Genomic DNA, 18,108 nt, shown 5'->3' on the forward strand with positions numbered 1-18,108 from the left:
TGTAGTTTTGAGCTCTGCTTTTATTCATATATAACAATGAATAGAAATACATGAGAAATCAAGGTTAGAACAGATCTTCCTAAAAAGAAAACCAAGTCAATTTACTCTAAATGCACCATGGAAGGATCAAAACCTTTTTTTTCCAATCTCTAAAAATCTTTTCCTCTAATATTTTAGTAGACTCCAACAACACATGTATTCCATTAGCTTTAAAAGTATTTCATTGTTTATAGTCAGCAGGAAATATCAATGCCTCTGTTATATTAACAAGTCGGCAATAAGAAATGTAATCTCAGTGTTTTAAGGCTTAGCTGAGAACTCTGTATTGTGATTCAATTGCATGCTTAATGGCCTACTCCAATTAAGACCTGAGCATGTTAGTTGGCTTGCTTCAAATGACAGAGAGAGAATTCTGGAAAGATAGAAGGAAAGCTATTTCTTGAACAGAAATACCAGCTCTGCAAATAAAATGTGAGTAATACTTCTTAAAAGTCCAGTGAAGGAAGTTCCTCCTGGCAGGAGTTTGTTTGCTTATCAAATTTATTGACCACCCATCTTACCACTGGGTAACTCTTGTAGGTTAACAACATGTTTCTATTCCTGGCCAATTGAGACTATTTTTTTTCTTTTATCACTGAATGTACTGTTCCTTCTTGGTATATGCTTCTGGAATGGGACCAATCATTTAATAATTTATTAGAAACAAAATGGAGTAGCAAAGAAGAGAAACTCTATTCCATTTTTTTCAACGGGCTGCCCTCCAGATGTGTTGCAGTGATTTCCTACCAGAATTTCCAGCAGCAAAACATTCCTCTCAATGTCAGTCATCCAGGACAGGTCATGGTTGCCCCAAAGGTAACCATGAGAGTCAGGTAACTGTAATGCTATTCTGGGAAGATGGTGTATCGGTACCACAACAACTTGGGTTACGCTAAATGAAAAAAAAAAGTTGTATCTTTCTTTTCACAATATATTGTAGCTTCATCCAAATGTCTGACATAGAAATCCAGCAAAACTTCTGTTGTCATTTAAACATCTGTATAGATTCATAAACATTTGTTTATTAAATGTATTACAGGTAGTCCTCAGCTTACAACTATTTGCCAAGTGACGTTTGAAGTTACAACCGCACTGAAAAAGTGACTGGTGATCAATTTTCGCCCTTATGACCATCCCAGCATCCTCATGATCATGTGATCCAAACTTGGGCACTTGGCAACTGGGATGTATTTACGATGGTTACAGAATCCTGGGGTCATGCGTTCACCATCTGCAGCTTTCCCAGCTGGCTTCCAACAAGCAAAGTCAATGCGGGAAGCCAGATTCACTTAAAAAACCACACGATTCATTTAACAACCACAGTGATTTGCTTAACAATCATGGCAAAAAAGGTTGTAAAATGAGCTACAACTCACTTAACAGCAGCCTTGTTTAGCAATGGAAATTTTGGGCTCAATTGTGATTGTAAGTCGAAGACTACCTGCATTGTTTATGTAGTATATTTCAGATCCTAAACGTGCATTACTACATTTGTAGTACATTACTGTTCACCTCTTACAGTAGGCTCTTCGAACCTAATCTGATTGCTCTGCAATTCCATAAAACTTTGTGGAGTTACAGAGAAGGCAGAACCCAGCAACAGGAACAGCCAGAACATGTATGCCTGTAAATTAACTGGAGTTTAAAAAATAAGAGTGTTGATGATAAGCAATGGCAGTGGTGAAAGGAATGTATCTCCTAGTTCGTTTTGGACAGCTGACACTAACTCCATTGTAAGATAAGTCTTACTGACTGTGGGAAAAACAGAGAAGCACAACTCACACTAGCATTCAAGTAGCCCATAATGGAAAAACGGATCTGGAAATCTTAAAAGTAGCTGTTCCCCCCTCTCTCCTTCCTCTCCTCCCACTTTTCCAAAGCAGCAATGAAAATAGATAGTATGGTATTTAGCTTCAGTTCCTGGTCCAAACATGTATCTTCTTAAGAATTTTTTTAATGGGGGTATTATTTTTCAGGAAAAGTGTGAGAGAAGTATCTGAAAAGTAGGTGCTTATTTTCTGCAAAAAGACAAGAGCTGTTTTTCGGCATCATCAGATAAATTATTCATTTTATACAAACCAAGTAATTTCAATGGGTTTTGAGTTCTTGGAACGCCCATGCAGTATAAATCTGGGTAGTAGAATAGACAGATTGTACCTCTTGCAAATCAGTGGGAATTTTAGTGTTAGTTCTACTGAGAGCAAGGAAAATAAACCCTCAGATAGATGTAAAAGAAAACATTATTCTCCCTGCAATTTTAAGATCAAAATGTGTGAAATATATAAATAAAACCCAAACCCTTTCAAGTAAATGCCTTAGGGTTGAGCATATTTCCTTTGCTGCTGAAGGAATACCTTAGAGAGGAAGTCAATCTACAGAAAATGTTTGAATGCTGTACTAGAAACTAAAACAGTAATACATTTTACTGAATGGCCTTTTGTGTTTTATTTTTAATAACATTCCTGAGACACATTGTATGAATTCTAAAATGTATGTATGCTGGATGTCTTGACTATTTGTCTCTCCTTGGGAACAGAACAGTCTATGTCAGTGTTTCTCAACCTCAGCAAATTTAAGATGTGTGGACTTCAACTCCCAGAATATATATCTCTGTAATGGAGGCCTTATCAAATGTAAGCAGGAATGGCAGCTTTATATACTACACAGCACACAACAAGGCATTTAGACATTTGGAATATGGTTTCTAGGAAAACAGTTATGTGAGCACTAATTATGAAATGAGTACAACCATTTTTAGTAATAACCCTCAATGTTCCATATAAAATAGAAATATTTAGGTGAGCAGTTGGGAAATAAATGGAAAGTAAGGGGAGAAAGTATCACTAAAAAGTCTTTGATAATATTTTTTTTAATTCTATGGTTGTGGTTTATTTTAATTCTGTGGTAGTATCTTTCTAAAAACCTGTTAGTTTAAATAAAAAGGGCAAAATTAACACACTATGCTAATCTCCAGTGTATAACTGGACAGTTTATTACTTTAATAAAATAATAACAAATTACCAAAGATGTTATTGGGATAAGATTAAATAGACCATTATGTACAGTATGCTGAGTTCTCATGGAATATGTTGGATATAAATGCAATGAGTAAATAAATCTTAAGAAATCAATGGGATTCTTTTTAAGTAAATGAGGATATTCTGTTGCACATAATACATTGAATCAACAGGATGTTCAAGTCTAGTAAGTCGTATATTGTGCTCCAATGTTCTTAGAGTCCAAGCTATATCATTGGAAACAATAATATCACCTATTATTGATTGAAAATGAAAATCTGATATAATCTATTATAGTCATAAATTTTTCAAACTTTGAGAAGAACTATGATAGAGTTGTTAATGAGTTAGGTTTAAGCAAAATATTGGAGTAGACCAGGGAAACCCAGTTTGAAGTGTGGTTTTAACCCTGGAAAGTCAATGATAGTCACTTTCCCTCAGCCCAACCTACCTTACAAATTGTCATGAGAACAACATTATGAGAGGTCTGTTTGTAAGCTGCCTTGAGTTCTTGGAGGAAATTCAAAATGTAGATACAATTTATGTAATTGTTAAGATGCATAAGGCATTATTTAGTACACATAGACACTTTTAACGAACTGATTTGATATTTCAGTATTGCATTAATGGAATTCTGTTTTGAAATAAAATCAATTTCCAGTGCGAAGCCATATTTCCATTAATTTTAAGTATACTATAAAAGATTTCCCCGAGGAATGGGAATCGCTATATAGCATGTGCAGCTGCAGCTTTTCTTAGAAAACAGTTGAAGGATGCTGATAAATATATTGGAAGATCCTTTGGGCTCTTCAAGAAATGGCATGCTGAGCATGCTAGTTTATTTTTAAAAGCTTAATGAAATACAAACCAGGCAGGATGCTCTACTACAAAGAGAGGCACAGTTTCCTTTAGACAATGAGAACAAGATACTGAACTAATTTGTTCTAACTAATTTGTTCTTTTCTTCTAACTGCATTGAACTGGTTTTACATAGAAAGCACAGAAAGGATTGTGGTCTTAATCCTCAGACCTCTTACTCTAGTGCAGGGGTAGGCAACCTTGGCTCTTTTATGACTCGTGGACTTCAACTCCCAGAATTCCTGAGGTAGCTATAGTGGCAATAGTCAGGTAACATTTAAATCTTTGTTAGTTGTACCACCCCTATCTTGGTAGTTACCCAAGTGGGTGCTTTCTATTCCCTATATTACTTTGACATACGTATATTGTTTGATATTTAATTCTCTTCAGGAAAAACAGAGACGTTTTCTTTTCATATTTTTCAGTTCCATAGTGTCTCTCACATTTATTTTCTGATATATGGTTCATGTCATTTTTAGGTGCTATCAATCTATGGTCTTTGAACAACAGCCCATGAATTACAAGTAGTTTTTAGAAACTAAATATTCAGTTTTCTTTCATTGCTATGGCAGGATTGTTTTAAGGTTATTTATTCCTGGCACTTTATGCCATGATATACTGGATAGGTTTTCTTCCAAAAACTCTTAAGGATATTGGCAAATTATTCTTTGCTGTCAAATATTTCCTATCCCTACTTTTCTGACTTATGATTAATAGATGAAGCTGGAAGAAGAAATAGCTGTGAATCCTTGGAGGAAGAGACATTTACTTTTTGTAAACAATGGCTACTAAAGTTTGTGATTTGACTTAATTAACTATAATTGGCTGGGTTCACCCAGTGTGCCAAAATCAAACCAATCACATGATTAGTTATATATATTTCAAAAATAAATAATTACAATCTAGGTGAACTGAACCACGTCTTCTTGTAAGGGCTGAGAAACATGAAAGCAGTAGCCCAAAATGTGTTTCTCTCTGGCAAAACATAGCCAAATTATTCTTTCCCATTATCAAAATAACTAAGTACAAGAGTTGCTTTGATAAACTTCATCCGTTATTTCAAAACCAGTGCTCCAAATTACCTCTTATATCCCTTGTAGGCTGATTTTCAGAGCACTTTTCAGGTTGTCAAAATAAACTGTCAATTTTCCTAAGAATTGTTCAACAAAGGATATCTTCACTGCATCAGTGCTTCTTACCTGCTTTTCCCCTGTCCAACACCCGAGGCAGAATCTGTTAAAAGAGAAAAGAATTAGTGTTCTAAGTTAGCAAACCATTTAGCTTTGACAAAACTAAAGTAAATTTGCCTAAACTAATATCTAAAAAAAGAAGTCAGTCTGTCAATGAAAGCGTTCTAAGGTCAAAACCCATTGACTGTATCAAACCACATACTGGGCATAAAACAGGACTTTCCTCTACATCACCATCAAGTTCATATCAAGAGATCATGGCATCATAAAGCAAAGTAAAATGAAAAATGAAAGGCCAAAGAATTCGAACATCCTGCACTTTCGAACTACTGCTCTCAAGATGGCAGCCCCACATAAATTCTGATTCTGAATCTTGACAGCTCCTAATGCCCTCCATGGCAATAGAGACAAGCTGCTTGCAGGATTATATTTTTCCTATTCTTTCTGCCTGCTCCACCAAGATAGTGGAGAGGGCATGCTGCAGGCCCCTTCTATTACACAGTATCATCTTGTTTGACCCTGGAGTCAAGTCTTCTCAGTGGCAGCATTCCAATGGAGATTCAGATGACCTCAATCCTGTTAGCCTTTCATAAGGCATTGAAGACTTGGTTGTTCCCCTAGGGCAGGGGTAGGCAACCTTGGCTCTTTTATGACTCGTGGACTTCAACTCCCAAAATTCCTGAGCCAGCTGGCTCAGGAATTCTGGGAGTTGAAGTCCACGAGTCATAAAAGAGCCAAGGTTGCCTACCCCTGCCCTAGGGCCTAGGCATTTAGGTCAAGGGGAGATCAGTCCAGCTCTGGCTAAGGTCAGCTAGGTTCTGCTATCCAGTTGGCATGTTTGCACAGGTCTTAGTCAAGTGACGAGGGAAGATGATGACAGGACACCTGTAGTTTTGAGTAATATATATATATATATATATATATATATATATATATATATATATATATATATATATATATATATATATATATATATATATATATATATATATATATATATATATATATATATATTTGTTTTCTGGTATTTAGAGATAAGCACAGGATTCAATGCAACTCTTAATTTTCCTAGATGCGATTAAAATAAGCAGCACAGGGCTATGCATTAAAATAATGAGCCCATTTGCCACCTGATTTATTCAAATAATAGAAAAGCAACAACAATAGCTGCCTTCCACTTTGAATTCATTTGTTCTGGATGGTCAATTTTTTCCAAAATCTTGAAAATCAAACTAGAGCCAGTGGAAAGACAATATTTAAATTGGGGAAATTAGTATGGGGTCAAAGAGTTAAATGTCACTTGCAGGTATGTGATGGGATGATAAGGTGACTTGATGGTTAGGTAAGAGGTTAATCCTGACTTCTCTGTTGATATTAGTCTTGAGAGAAAGCTTTCCCCATTGTCAGTAGAAAATGAGGCACAGCAGGTTTTAAAATGTATTTTTTAAAAACATGTACAGAATGCATAATATTTAATTTACTGCTGAGATTAAGCAACAGTGCAGGATGGTGTAAAGCTATGCCTTAACAGTAATAGAATGCTATGCTGATTCTCCAACTTCATGTATCTACTAGATATATATTTTAGCTTTGCTTCTAGGATGGGAATCATAGCAATTTATAGGGACTTTTAGGTGCTTTTTCACACACAGATTATATTCTGACAGCAGCATGAACTAAATCTCATGTGAGATTCTTCTCCAAAACTGCTAGCTGGTCACATAATGGAAAACATGTGCATTAAATCTTTAAACAAATAACCTTTCCTCATTGAAGCTAATATGGTAGCTACTTTGGAGTAGCACATGGTACAAAGTGAAACATTTAATCAGTCAATTCCTTCCTAGGGTTGAATTTTTTTTTACATATAGTGCTACAATTTTGAATCTCATATGTATTACTTGTCTTGACCACATTTTCATAGTATGTATGAGCTGGAAGGAATTTTAAACATCACCCAGTCCAAACCCCTACTCAGCCCAAGAACCATCTAAACCAGGGCTCCTCAACCTTGGCAACTTTAAGACATGTGGACTTCAAGTGCTGGCTGAGGAATTCTGGGAGTTGAAGTCCACAAATCTTAAAGTTGCCAAGGTTGGAGACCCCTGATCTAAACCACCCCCAGCAGATAATCATCCAGCCTCTATCTGAAAACCTCCTCTGAGGACAAGTCTACCAGTGTTTTTGTTCCATTGCTCGGCAATTCTTATTCCTCCTAATATTCAATCTGATTCTGCTTTCTTAATTTCAACCCATGCTGGATTATTCAACCATGCTGGGTTGAAATGCAGTGATTGGTCCCACTGTTCTCATTCTCTTGTGGCTCCACAGAAGATGATGAAAGCTGCATCTGATTACAACTGCTGGATCATAAGTAGTAGGAATAAGAATATCAGTTAGATTCAAATATCATACTATGCCATAATTTATTTGCTTCGTGCGAATCCACACAAAGTGACTCAACACTGCCTTAATGTAATATACAAATCCAGGCAAAACACATGTATCATCAGGGATGTGGCCTCTTTATCTAATGATCTCTTGACCTTTAATATAGGAATAATAAACAACATTTGCCAATCCTAGATCCTTAGGAAGAACTCAATCGACAGACAAAAATGCCCAATCCAGTCTAAACATCTACCTGACTATGTGACCAACCACAATAACAATAAATACTTTCTATTTAGATAAATTAGCAGTTTAAAACATCAATGAGTGACTTAAGGTCCTCGAGATGTAAAATGCAAGTTGTTTATGGCATTCTTCTCATGTTATTACTTTCAAAATATTAAACCTGCATATGAGCATTAGCCTTGCAAAAAGGTTACCCATAGAGATTCTGGATGCTTCCAGTCTATTTTCATAACCATCACATCAATTGCTTAAAGCATGTAATCTCACAAAACAAATCAGAGTTGTCCTGTGCCTGCCTAGAATGCAAGCACTGATGAATACCTAGAAGGGCTCTTGAATGTTTCTCAGCAAGGTTGTTTGGCTGCGCTTTAAAAAAAAAGCGGTAGAAAGAAAGGAACGTTTATCTGCATTGCAGAGTGCTATAAAATTATTCAGTCACCAGCTGCTTCCCGAGGGAGCAAAAGGTACTGAGCTGGTTCATTTTAACAAAGATGTGTATCTGAAAAATGACAGAGACAATTTAAAAACCATTTCTAAGGAAACACTGTATTTTCTCCTTGGCTTTAAAAAAATCAAATCTACTTTATGCAAATTAAATGAACCATCCATTTTTTTCCTAGATACATTTAGCACAGCAAGTCTTGGCAAGATGAGAGATTTAAAGCCCTTTTTAAAAATGGATATACTGTAGAAGGCATGCAGAATATTTGCGGGGTTTCAACGACTGTTTTTTAGATAAGCTCCTTTCATCCTCAGCTCTTACAAATTAACATTATAAGATCAGTACCAGCCATATTCTTTTGATGCCTGGTCAGACAGATAAATACGTATACAGAACTCACAAATTATGAGTATATTAAAGAGGGGACAGTCCCTAACAACCTTGATTAGTTTTGAGAAAGCTAAAGTGGGTGGTATTTGATTAATATTTGGATGGAAGACCACCAGGACATTTCAGCTTATACTGGGAGATCTAAGAACATCCTGGAAAAAAGGCAACAGCAAACAATTTATATGCTGTTGTCAAGAGAAGCAACATAGTACAATTGCTAACATATTGGATTAGGACATGGGAGAGTCAGATGATCAATCTTTCTCAACCAAATCTGCCTTTTTGTGGAATAAAATGAAGGAAGAAGTGCTATCTTTGCTGTCTTGAACTCTTGGAAAAAAGGTATGGTATAAATCTAGCTGCTTAGTGTTACCTCTAAGCACCATGGGTATATAACTTTAATATCAATCAATCAATCATTCAACAAAATAACCACATGGAAGCATTTATATGATTAAATATAAAGGATGAGTTTTTTAACCCCAACAAGTGCTATCACTGTTACCATGGCACTACACGTTCTGGGCACTACCAATGGGAATAGTTTCTGCAGAGTTACAAGCAGAATTTTTATTTCACATTTATCTCCCTTTTCTTTTCTTTGTTTGCTAACAGTGGGGATGGTGGTCCCATCCTCTCATGCTTAATGGTTTGTTCCATAATTTCACTGCTGCATTATGCCACATAGACAATTTCACCTGCGTGCTCTGTCACTTCTGCAACATTTCATTATTATGCTATTTGAAGCCTTGAATATAATTTTCTTCGGGTTTCCTGTGCTATTGTGGCCACCATTTTAGGAGGGCAAAAGCTGAATAAGAATGGTGAAAGAGGAGCTGTGCCTCCATATACCTGAGATGGTCAATAAGGACCTCTCTGATTCCATCTACTACTGATCAGAAGACTGTGCCTCAGATGTAATGGGTAGCACAGGAACAACAGATTATACACAACCTGCACCTTATCTTTGGATATCATTAGCTTAAAGGGACAACATTACATATGCCAGGACACAAGAATAAAAATGTGTTATTATACACATTTTGCCACTCCTTCCTCATTGTGGCTATCCATACATATTTATGAGCGCATACACTCCCCATCCACACAATTCTTCTTTTTATGGGAGGAGTATCTTAAATTCATGATCATGTTCCTTTTGAGTAAATATGCTACAAACAACTCACACATTACTACTATAAATCATGCTTGAGTTCACCCATCATCTCAAACTGGAAACAAACATACCAGTTATAAATTAGCATTATGCATCCAACTGAAAAATGAAGAGGGGTGATATCAAAATACCTGATTCACTAGGTGGTTCTTGATTTAAAACATGCTTACTGCGAAGAAGGCATCAAAAAATCAGACTTAATGTCTGTATCAGAATTTTAAAGGCATATTGCTTTAAGCAAAATAATAAGACAAAAAGTCTGACTGAGTCTGAATTTATGCTATAAATAATCAAGATTATTATCTACAAATGCTTGGCTGGAAGTAAAGTCCACTGAATTCAAAAGACTTTGATTTGATTTCTTCCCCCCCGCCCCACAATAAAATTCACTGCACAAATAATAGTTTTATAGGTTTACCTTATGTGAACTGCAAAGTTTTAGATCACCACACAAGATGTAAAAATTTCTGCCATGTTATTGTCATTTGGATTTGGTGAGCCCAAATGCTACAGCCTTAATTTTATGGCTTTGAGAATAAACAACCAGAACAAAAATGTTACAATCTTTCTGCAATTTAGATAAGGAAGAAGTTTTTCCCCCAGAGGGTGTGGGGTCGAAAAGTCAAGATAATCAGTCTCCCTCTTTCCATTGTGACACACAGAAGAAAGGACTAGAGTTCAAATGTGTATTTGAGCTCTCATCCTGACTTTTTTGATTCTTCCATTCGTGACCCTGAACTTACACTATTTTTGTAACACTTCTTTTAATATATTCACTCACAACATTTATCCCAATCATTGAACAATGTTATTGTCTATGCAACACATGTATAATCCTTTTAATATAAACTCATTCAACATGCACCCTCTGTTAATTAAAATTCAGCAGCACAATTTTTGAAGAAACTCTTAAGCCTATACCCAAGACATTTGGAGCAAAAAGCTGCCTTATGACTAAAATACTGTATGTGGCCCCCATTATAGATAAAGTTAATTTGATTTTAGACTGTACAGAGGTATCATGTGGGGTGCCACAAACTTCAAATTTCATCTGCTAGGTATTAGATGTAATTATACAACATCTAAAAAACACAAACTGCCCTTTACAAACCTCAATGGCTGTCTCCATAACATGAAAAGCCAACCCCCCCCCACACACATATTGGCTTAGCCTTAGGATATTACATTAATTCAGTCAATAGTTTCTTCAGTGTGAAGTGTGAATCAGCAAAATAAAGCCTATATAAATATGCAGTCCTGTATGATGTGATTCAATAACAATGGTATTTGAAGAATACAGTGTTTTAGTAATAAACCAGTGGTCTGCAATGTGAAATGATAGTAAAATTTATGTCCCTGTCCCATTTGGAACGAATATTGAGGAAATCCAGGTTCAAAACCACTCTCAGCCATAGAAATTCACAAGGGGTGACTTTGTGATAGTTGCTCTCTCTCAGCCCAGCTTACTTTCCTGGCTGTTCTTGTGAGGAAAGAAAACTGAGGAAGGAGTAATATGCATGCCACTTTCAGTTCTTAAGAGGAACGATGAAATACAAATTTGTCAAATAAATAAAATAAAAATAATTACATTACTGCACTCTGCATAGTATTGGATTAGACAGTAGAATGTTTAACTAATTTGTGGAGTTAATGAAGTTAGAGAAATATAGTAAACCAAAATAGCAAATACAAAAAAAATCCTAATTGAACTTGGACACTTAAAATCAATGCTACAAATACAAATACCGGTAGTTCAAAACAGAGCCATGTGTATTTAATTGCAAAGATTGACAAAGAACATGAAGATTTGAGCTCACCAAGAAGCAATGATCACAAAACTAGGCTTTCTGGCAAAAATATATTTACAGTAGAAGATCTCTGGAAATTGTTGATTCTCCTGGTATATAGGCCATTATAGTCCTTAGGACCCTTTGTTTTAATAATAATACTTAAATAAATAAAATCTAAGGAAATGAAAAAAAAGAAAATCATCTAAGAAAACCACATTACCATGCGTGTAAATAAAAATAAAATGCTAAGGGTCAGGATTGTACGTATAGTTCCCACGGCAAATCGTCCAACATCAACACTGTGGTTTGGCTGAACTTTATCAAGAATGGCTCGCTACACATATTCCCATGACATGACTCACAAACGCTTCACTTCCTGACCATACTTCCTTTGGCTCTCTAACCTAGGTCAGAGTTTAGCTCAGTTAGTAGTGATGTCATGCATCTTTGGCTGATGGGACAGACTTTGGTGCCTAACCTCTAAGGCAGCAAAATTTAATGATAAAATATGATTGCTTTGTTATTTTTTTGGCAGCATTTATAAACCACTCCAATCCACAGTCAGTGGACACTTTAAAAGTAGTAATCAGTTAAAAACAAATAGAAGGAAAACTAGATTGTTACTTATAGAGATTTTATCCTGCTGAGACTAGTTTTAAGTATCTTTCGAAGAGTTGGAAGAATAAGGTTTATATACATCTCTGAGGGAAACATATTCCATAGTAACAATGTGAATTTTCTCCTGATCAGTACCACTTTTATTTCATGGTAGGGTGGGTGGAAATTCAATAAGATTTCTCTTGGCGGCTGGACCAGATAAGCAGTCAATTTTGGTGAAGTGCTCCTTTATATAACCTGCACCACACTGTATATAGTTTTAACCAGCACTTTAAATTGGGCTCAGAAGCCTACTTGTAATCAGTATAAAACGAGGATGACTTTACTAAACAGGTTTCTGGGCTAGGAATTTGTCTGTTCATTCTTTAACAGTTACACCTGCAGGTTCTCTTCAAAGACACCCCCACCATTTCCAATCTTGTATTGATCACTGCCTGATTTACCTTTGCCAAATCCTGTCCAGGAAGGCAGTAGAAGCTAGCAAAAGGACTCCCCAGCCATGGCTTCCATCTGATGTCAAACAGGAGTTTCAATTTGAAAAATTTCTCCAGTCACTAATCAAGTCCTTCATTAGAATGTGAATTCATCTAAAGCAACTACCAAGATCAATGTTCCAGACATGCAAGATGTTCATGGATGAATGACATCTTTACCTTGGTTGAATTTGGTTTGAACTTGTTTTTCCCCATGCAGTACAGTCTCTACTGGTATATCATGGGCCCAGATTGGGGTGGAAATGGTACCCTTAGAGTTCTGAATAAGAGTATCCTAAATCAATATATGGCTTCTCGCAGCAGTTTTATATAACATGGGGAAGAGAACCAAATCATGGCAGCTATCACTGTTCATCTGGAGGCTATTTGAGAGCAGATGGCCTGAGTAAAAAAGTCAAGTGATGGCTTCAGAATTCCTGCAACATTCTGGTGTCTGTGACAACATAAGTCAGACTTACATAAGAGCCCTTTATGATGGTTATAAATCTCACCACAGAGCAGAAATGTAAGAGCTCAGGAAAAGCAAGATTTGAAAAAAGATGAACTACTCCAGCATAGTCAAATGCTCGTAATATCTTAATTCATAGAAAGAATACCAGTGTAAATATATTTGATCTGATATGCTGGAACCAGCACAAGACTGTTATTCTACATATGGATTTTAATGTATGGGCTTCCAAAATATGTCATGGTGAGTTTCAGCCTTATATGCTCCCTATTCCCCTTTTCTTCTCTTTTACTATCAAGATTGGAAATGTAAAGTTTCCATTTTCAGGTTGGAACAAGCCAGTGCCTTCAAATACTGTACATATTTGGCTGGGTTTACATACGGCATTAAGTCGTAAACTACAAAGGCAGGATTCATCGAAGATGCTGAGCCAAAAAACAAATAAATCTTAATATGCCTTAACACAATGTATAAATATTGTACTTGATTTCAGTACATTAATAATTACAGCAATCTTTTCATTTATAGTAAAGATAATGCATTCTGGCCATTGGTTATATATCTACATATCAATCTTCACCAATTTATTTTCTTTTTGTGTTTTGTAACTTGGTGCTTTCCAGACAGCTATGATACAATAAAATCTGTGTGCTAAATTCCTGATGGGGGATATCCAGTATACATTGTGATATGTGATTTAATATTTCACATCCTGAACTGAATCTGCTAGATACCTCTTAATGTGAAAGGGGTAAAATTGTAAGGACCCACCTCAGCTAACCACCCAAGAAAGCAGAACTCTTGAAACAGGCATTGTCTCAAAAGGAAACTTTTATTAGGGGTTAATGACAGTAAGGAAGTCAAGGTGAGATCTGGGGAAGATCCCGCTTAAATGGTATAGTTAAACTAGCAATATTCCTCCTCCCACCAAAGTCATAATGTCCACTTGAAATCCAGCCAATCTACAGGTGGCACGATGTGCGGGTAACTGGCACAATTGGTACACATCTCAAGGTCTTCTTCAGTTTTGTTTCTCTGTAACCATCTCCCTGATAAGGGAGACACATTCCTTTCTCAAGTGGATAGAGATGGGAGAAGAAAAACAGAAAGCGAAAGTTATCCCAAGCAAAAGCAAATATCCCCCCTTCCCTCAGCAGAATGGCAGGCCCCAAAACAAAAGCACAAGATATGCAAGGAAAACAATAAGGATTTGGGGACCTGACAACAATTCTCAGATGAGTAGAACCATTGTGTCATCTGAGGAATAGTATCTAGTAGGTTGGTCTTTCAAAAAGACACACCAATAAGAAAAGTAAATGACTTGTGGTCCCACCTGCCAATTATGGCAGGTATTGTATGGCTTGTTGTAATGTTCTGACTTGGTTTTGTGTTCATTCTGACATTCTTAAATACGCACTTTCGGAGCGAAATATATCCCCCAATTATGATGGTTCCCAATTTTTTAGTTTTAAAACTCAGCATATTTGCCACACAAAGAAGAATGTCATCAATTGCATATTTATGAAGATGCCTAAGTGCATGAGATTTTTCTAACCTTATTCAAGGAAAGATTTGCTGAAGATAACTGAGGGTAGGAAAGTGGGAAAAACTGATGAACCCTTCTCATCCATTCTTCTTTAAAAAACATATCTCATTGCTGCTGTAGTCATTCTGGGCAGGCATGTGCTTGACAAAGATACATTTCTGGTTAAACCTGTAGTTTGGTTAAACATCTCTGTATAATCTATGATCTGCACTGTAAACGTTGGGAAAGAATTGATTGCACAAGTTGCATCCATTCCTTTTCTGAATTTTTCAGCTTCTGTTTATAACATCTGCAATTTCTCATCCCATGACTAGCAAAGAAACAAACGTTCTTTTTGGCAGCAAGGCTTCTGTGATCCCATGTAAGGCAAGCCCAGCATGGGTTGCCAACCAAATTGAAGGTAAAACCTCTGTAGTATATATGAAGCCCAGATTATCAAGAGCCTAGGAAGAAAGTGTAGTCCCCCAATGTAATTCAATCATAGCAAAGGAGCCACCACGACTCATTTTGAAGATATTGGGAACTGTAAATAAGCAAGATTTTTGAGAGCCATAAAGAACCAATCCAGGATTACATGATCGACATTATTGACCAACACTTAGGTTGAACTACTATAATGTCCATTCAATATTACATGCACCTAAACACTAGTAGCACAACAACCTTCCATTTATCAAAGGAAGGTTGAGAATTCTGTTCTTTAGGGGTAGTAATTATTCCTTATCAAAAGCTAAGAAAGTATTTATAACTAGTGATTAGAACTGGAGTGGAGATCATCTGTGAAGGCACATTGTATCTCTTGACATTCCAGAACAATCTATGCCTAATTAAAATGATGAAGATGAAGAGAGGGGAAGAAGAAAAATCATCAGACTTTTAAAAATGCTTTTTTGCAAGCCAATAATGTCAACTTTATTTAGTTCACTAAGTTTAACTATATTCTTATTTCCTTATCAATATTCAAATTCTGTGAAATGTTATTCCTTCACAGATAAGTTTTCACACATAAAAAAGCTGAGAGCAAAATGTATAATTCAATAATGATCTGACTTTAAAAAGCTGTCTTTTCTTGTGAACTGAAGCAATAAAAAATGCCTTGATATTTCTTAGGATGCATCATATAATACTTGAAGAAGCTTAATAGAAAAATTCAATTTAGCTGCAAATAATTTTCTATTGAGAGATAATGTCTTGTTTGTTAGCACTGCATATACTGTACTTCTCTTTTCTTCTCTTTTCTTCTAATATGTGCACATGCAAAATCCACCAACATCTGTAGAGTTTGGAAAGAACTGCACTTATTGGGAACTTATATTTATATAGATAATGATTTTTTGTTTCCCTAGACATTGCACATCTGCTGATGTAGTCATGAGAAACAAAATTTAATTTTACACATTGCTGCTGTTCAAACCTTGGAAATATCTATGTCCAAGACAAAAGATTTAGCATTTTTATGAAATGACTGAAACCACATGGGGGAACAACCAAATAGTAATTGAAAGAATAAGTATCCCCACAGTAAATATATAATGAAGAGGGAATGTACTGAATTCTCAACAGATGGGTAATCAGTGTAACCAAGTCCCAGAAGCACCTGTTGTGATGTATTGCTAAAGCACACAGAATGCTTGCCTTCTTGAGAGGATATCAGGGAAATGGGATATAAAAAGAAACTTATTTTTGATGAATCATCTAAAAAGACAGTACCAGTGGTGGGATTCAGCCGCTTCGCACCACTTCGGCAGAACTGGTAGCTAATTTTTTGTTGCCCAGGCCCAGAATGGATTACCAGAAGTGGCATCCACACATAGAACCAGTTGTTCACATATTTGAATCACGCCACTGTCTTGCTTCAAAGAGATGTATTAAAAAAGGACCCTTCAAGAAATTATAATCCTTGATGTTAAGTTTAAGTGAGTTCCTTCAGTGGGAACTTGCTTTACAGGTCTGTACCAGTTTGCAAGGTCTTTACCACAGCATTTCTGAGAGAAATAGAAAGCATGAGCTTTTCTAACACTGCATTAAACTAATCTCCCCTCAATGCTGCATTCCCTCAGAATTAAAATGTTTGGGCCACATGCTAATAGTAATAGGCTTGAAAGAAATACTGGATGGGCCAAAATCATAAGGGAGAAAAACCAAGCTATTTTGATTCATTAACTAGGGCAGGGGTGTCAAACTGCCAGCCCATGGGCCGGACGCATCACGAGGAAACCACGCCCAACCCCATTGCCAGCAATGGGGAAAAAGGTCCAATACGTCGCGCAACATCACGAGTTTGACATGTCTGAACTAGGGTTTACAGCTTAATTGATGTGCAAATAATTATGATTTCCTTAAACCATGGATAAAAACAGTTATGGTCTAACAATGTTTAAATTCAGAGAGTTGCAATGGCAGTAAATTTTAATTTTAATTTTCTTCCCAACTCCAGACTAATTTAGAAGATGAATACAGTAGAAGTTGAATTTATCTTTGTTTCCAAAATGGACATCTTAAAAATACTGAATGTTTTAAACTTTCATGTAACACTATATTTCTCTGCCATTGTCCGTATATTGGAATATATTCTTATTTCATGCCATTAAATTTTCTTAGAGTTAAATATATCATTTAATTATCAATACTATACTTAGTCTGTCTACTGAGCCTTGAGACAATTGGTTCATGCAACTTTTTCACAAATAAAAAAATAAGCCTGATAAATTTTCCCATCTCACTTTCAATAAAGTATATTCCTTATGATGAAGGCATCATTATAACTAGGGTTACCTGGTATGGGGTGCAAAATTGTCTAGATTTTGTAGCTATATTATATCTGAAACACCCAAGTTCTTTCCTTTTGGGATAAGAAGTGTTATTCTGAATGCAGAAAGAAATAACCAGCAAAAGGCTGAAAAAATAAAAAGCGTGGGATGGGAAAAATAAAAGAGGACAGTTTGTTAATAGCAACATTTATAAATAATTGTCATTCTCTATTTAAGACAGATTTTAACAAAGAGTTTGTGATAGAATCATAATACTTAGTTATATTTCTGTACCGCTTGGTCTTTTTTCAACCAGATTTCCATTCTATCCTCTGATGTAGTTTTTTCTGGATAAAAAATGCCTCTCTGTCTCAGGCTTTCCTGATCTAATGATCTTCTGTTGAGCTCAGATTTCAGTGCTCTCAGCTAATATGAGCACTGATTAATTGGGAAAGACTATTCTATTTTTTTTATCCACTTGGTATAATCAAAGTTATGGAAAACATTGACAAAGATTGAGAAGTGTACTAAACAAATGGGTTCTCATATCATACTAAAACAAAACTTGGTTAGGGTCACACAGTAAAAAATAACTATATTTTACAAACCCTAAGAGCTGGACTCATTAAGAGACACTAATCATAACCTAGCATGATACAATATGTAAACCTAATCACTGCTTGTATATGAGAGAACATGCATTTCTATTTGC

The sequence above is a fragment of the Vipera berus genome, assembly GCF_964194415.1.
Source record: "Vipera berus genome assembly, chromosome: 4".
Classification (NCBI taxonomy): Eukaryota; Metazoa; Chordata; class Lepidosauria; order Squamata; family Viperidae; genus Vipera; species Vipera berus.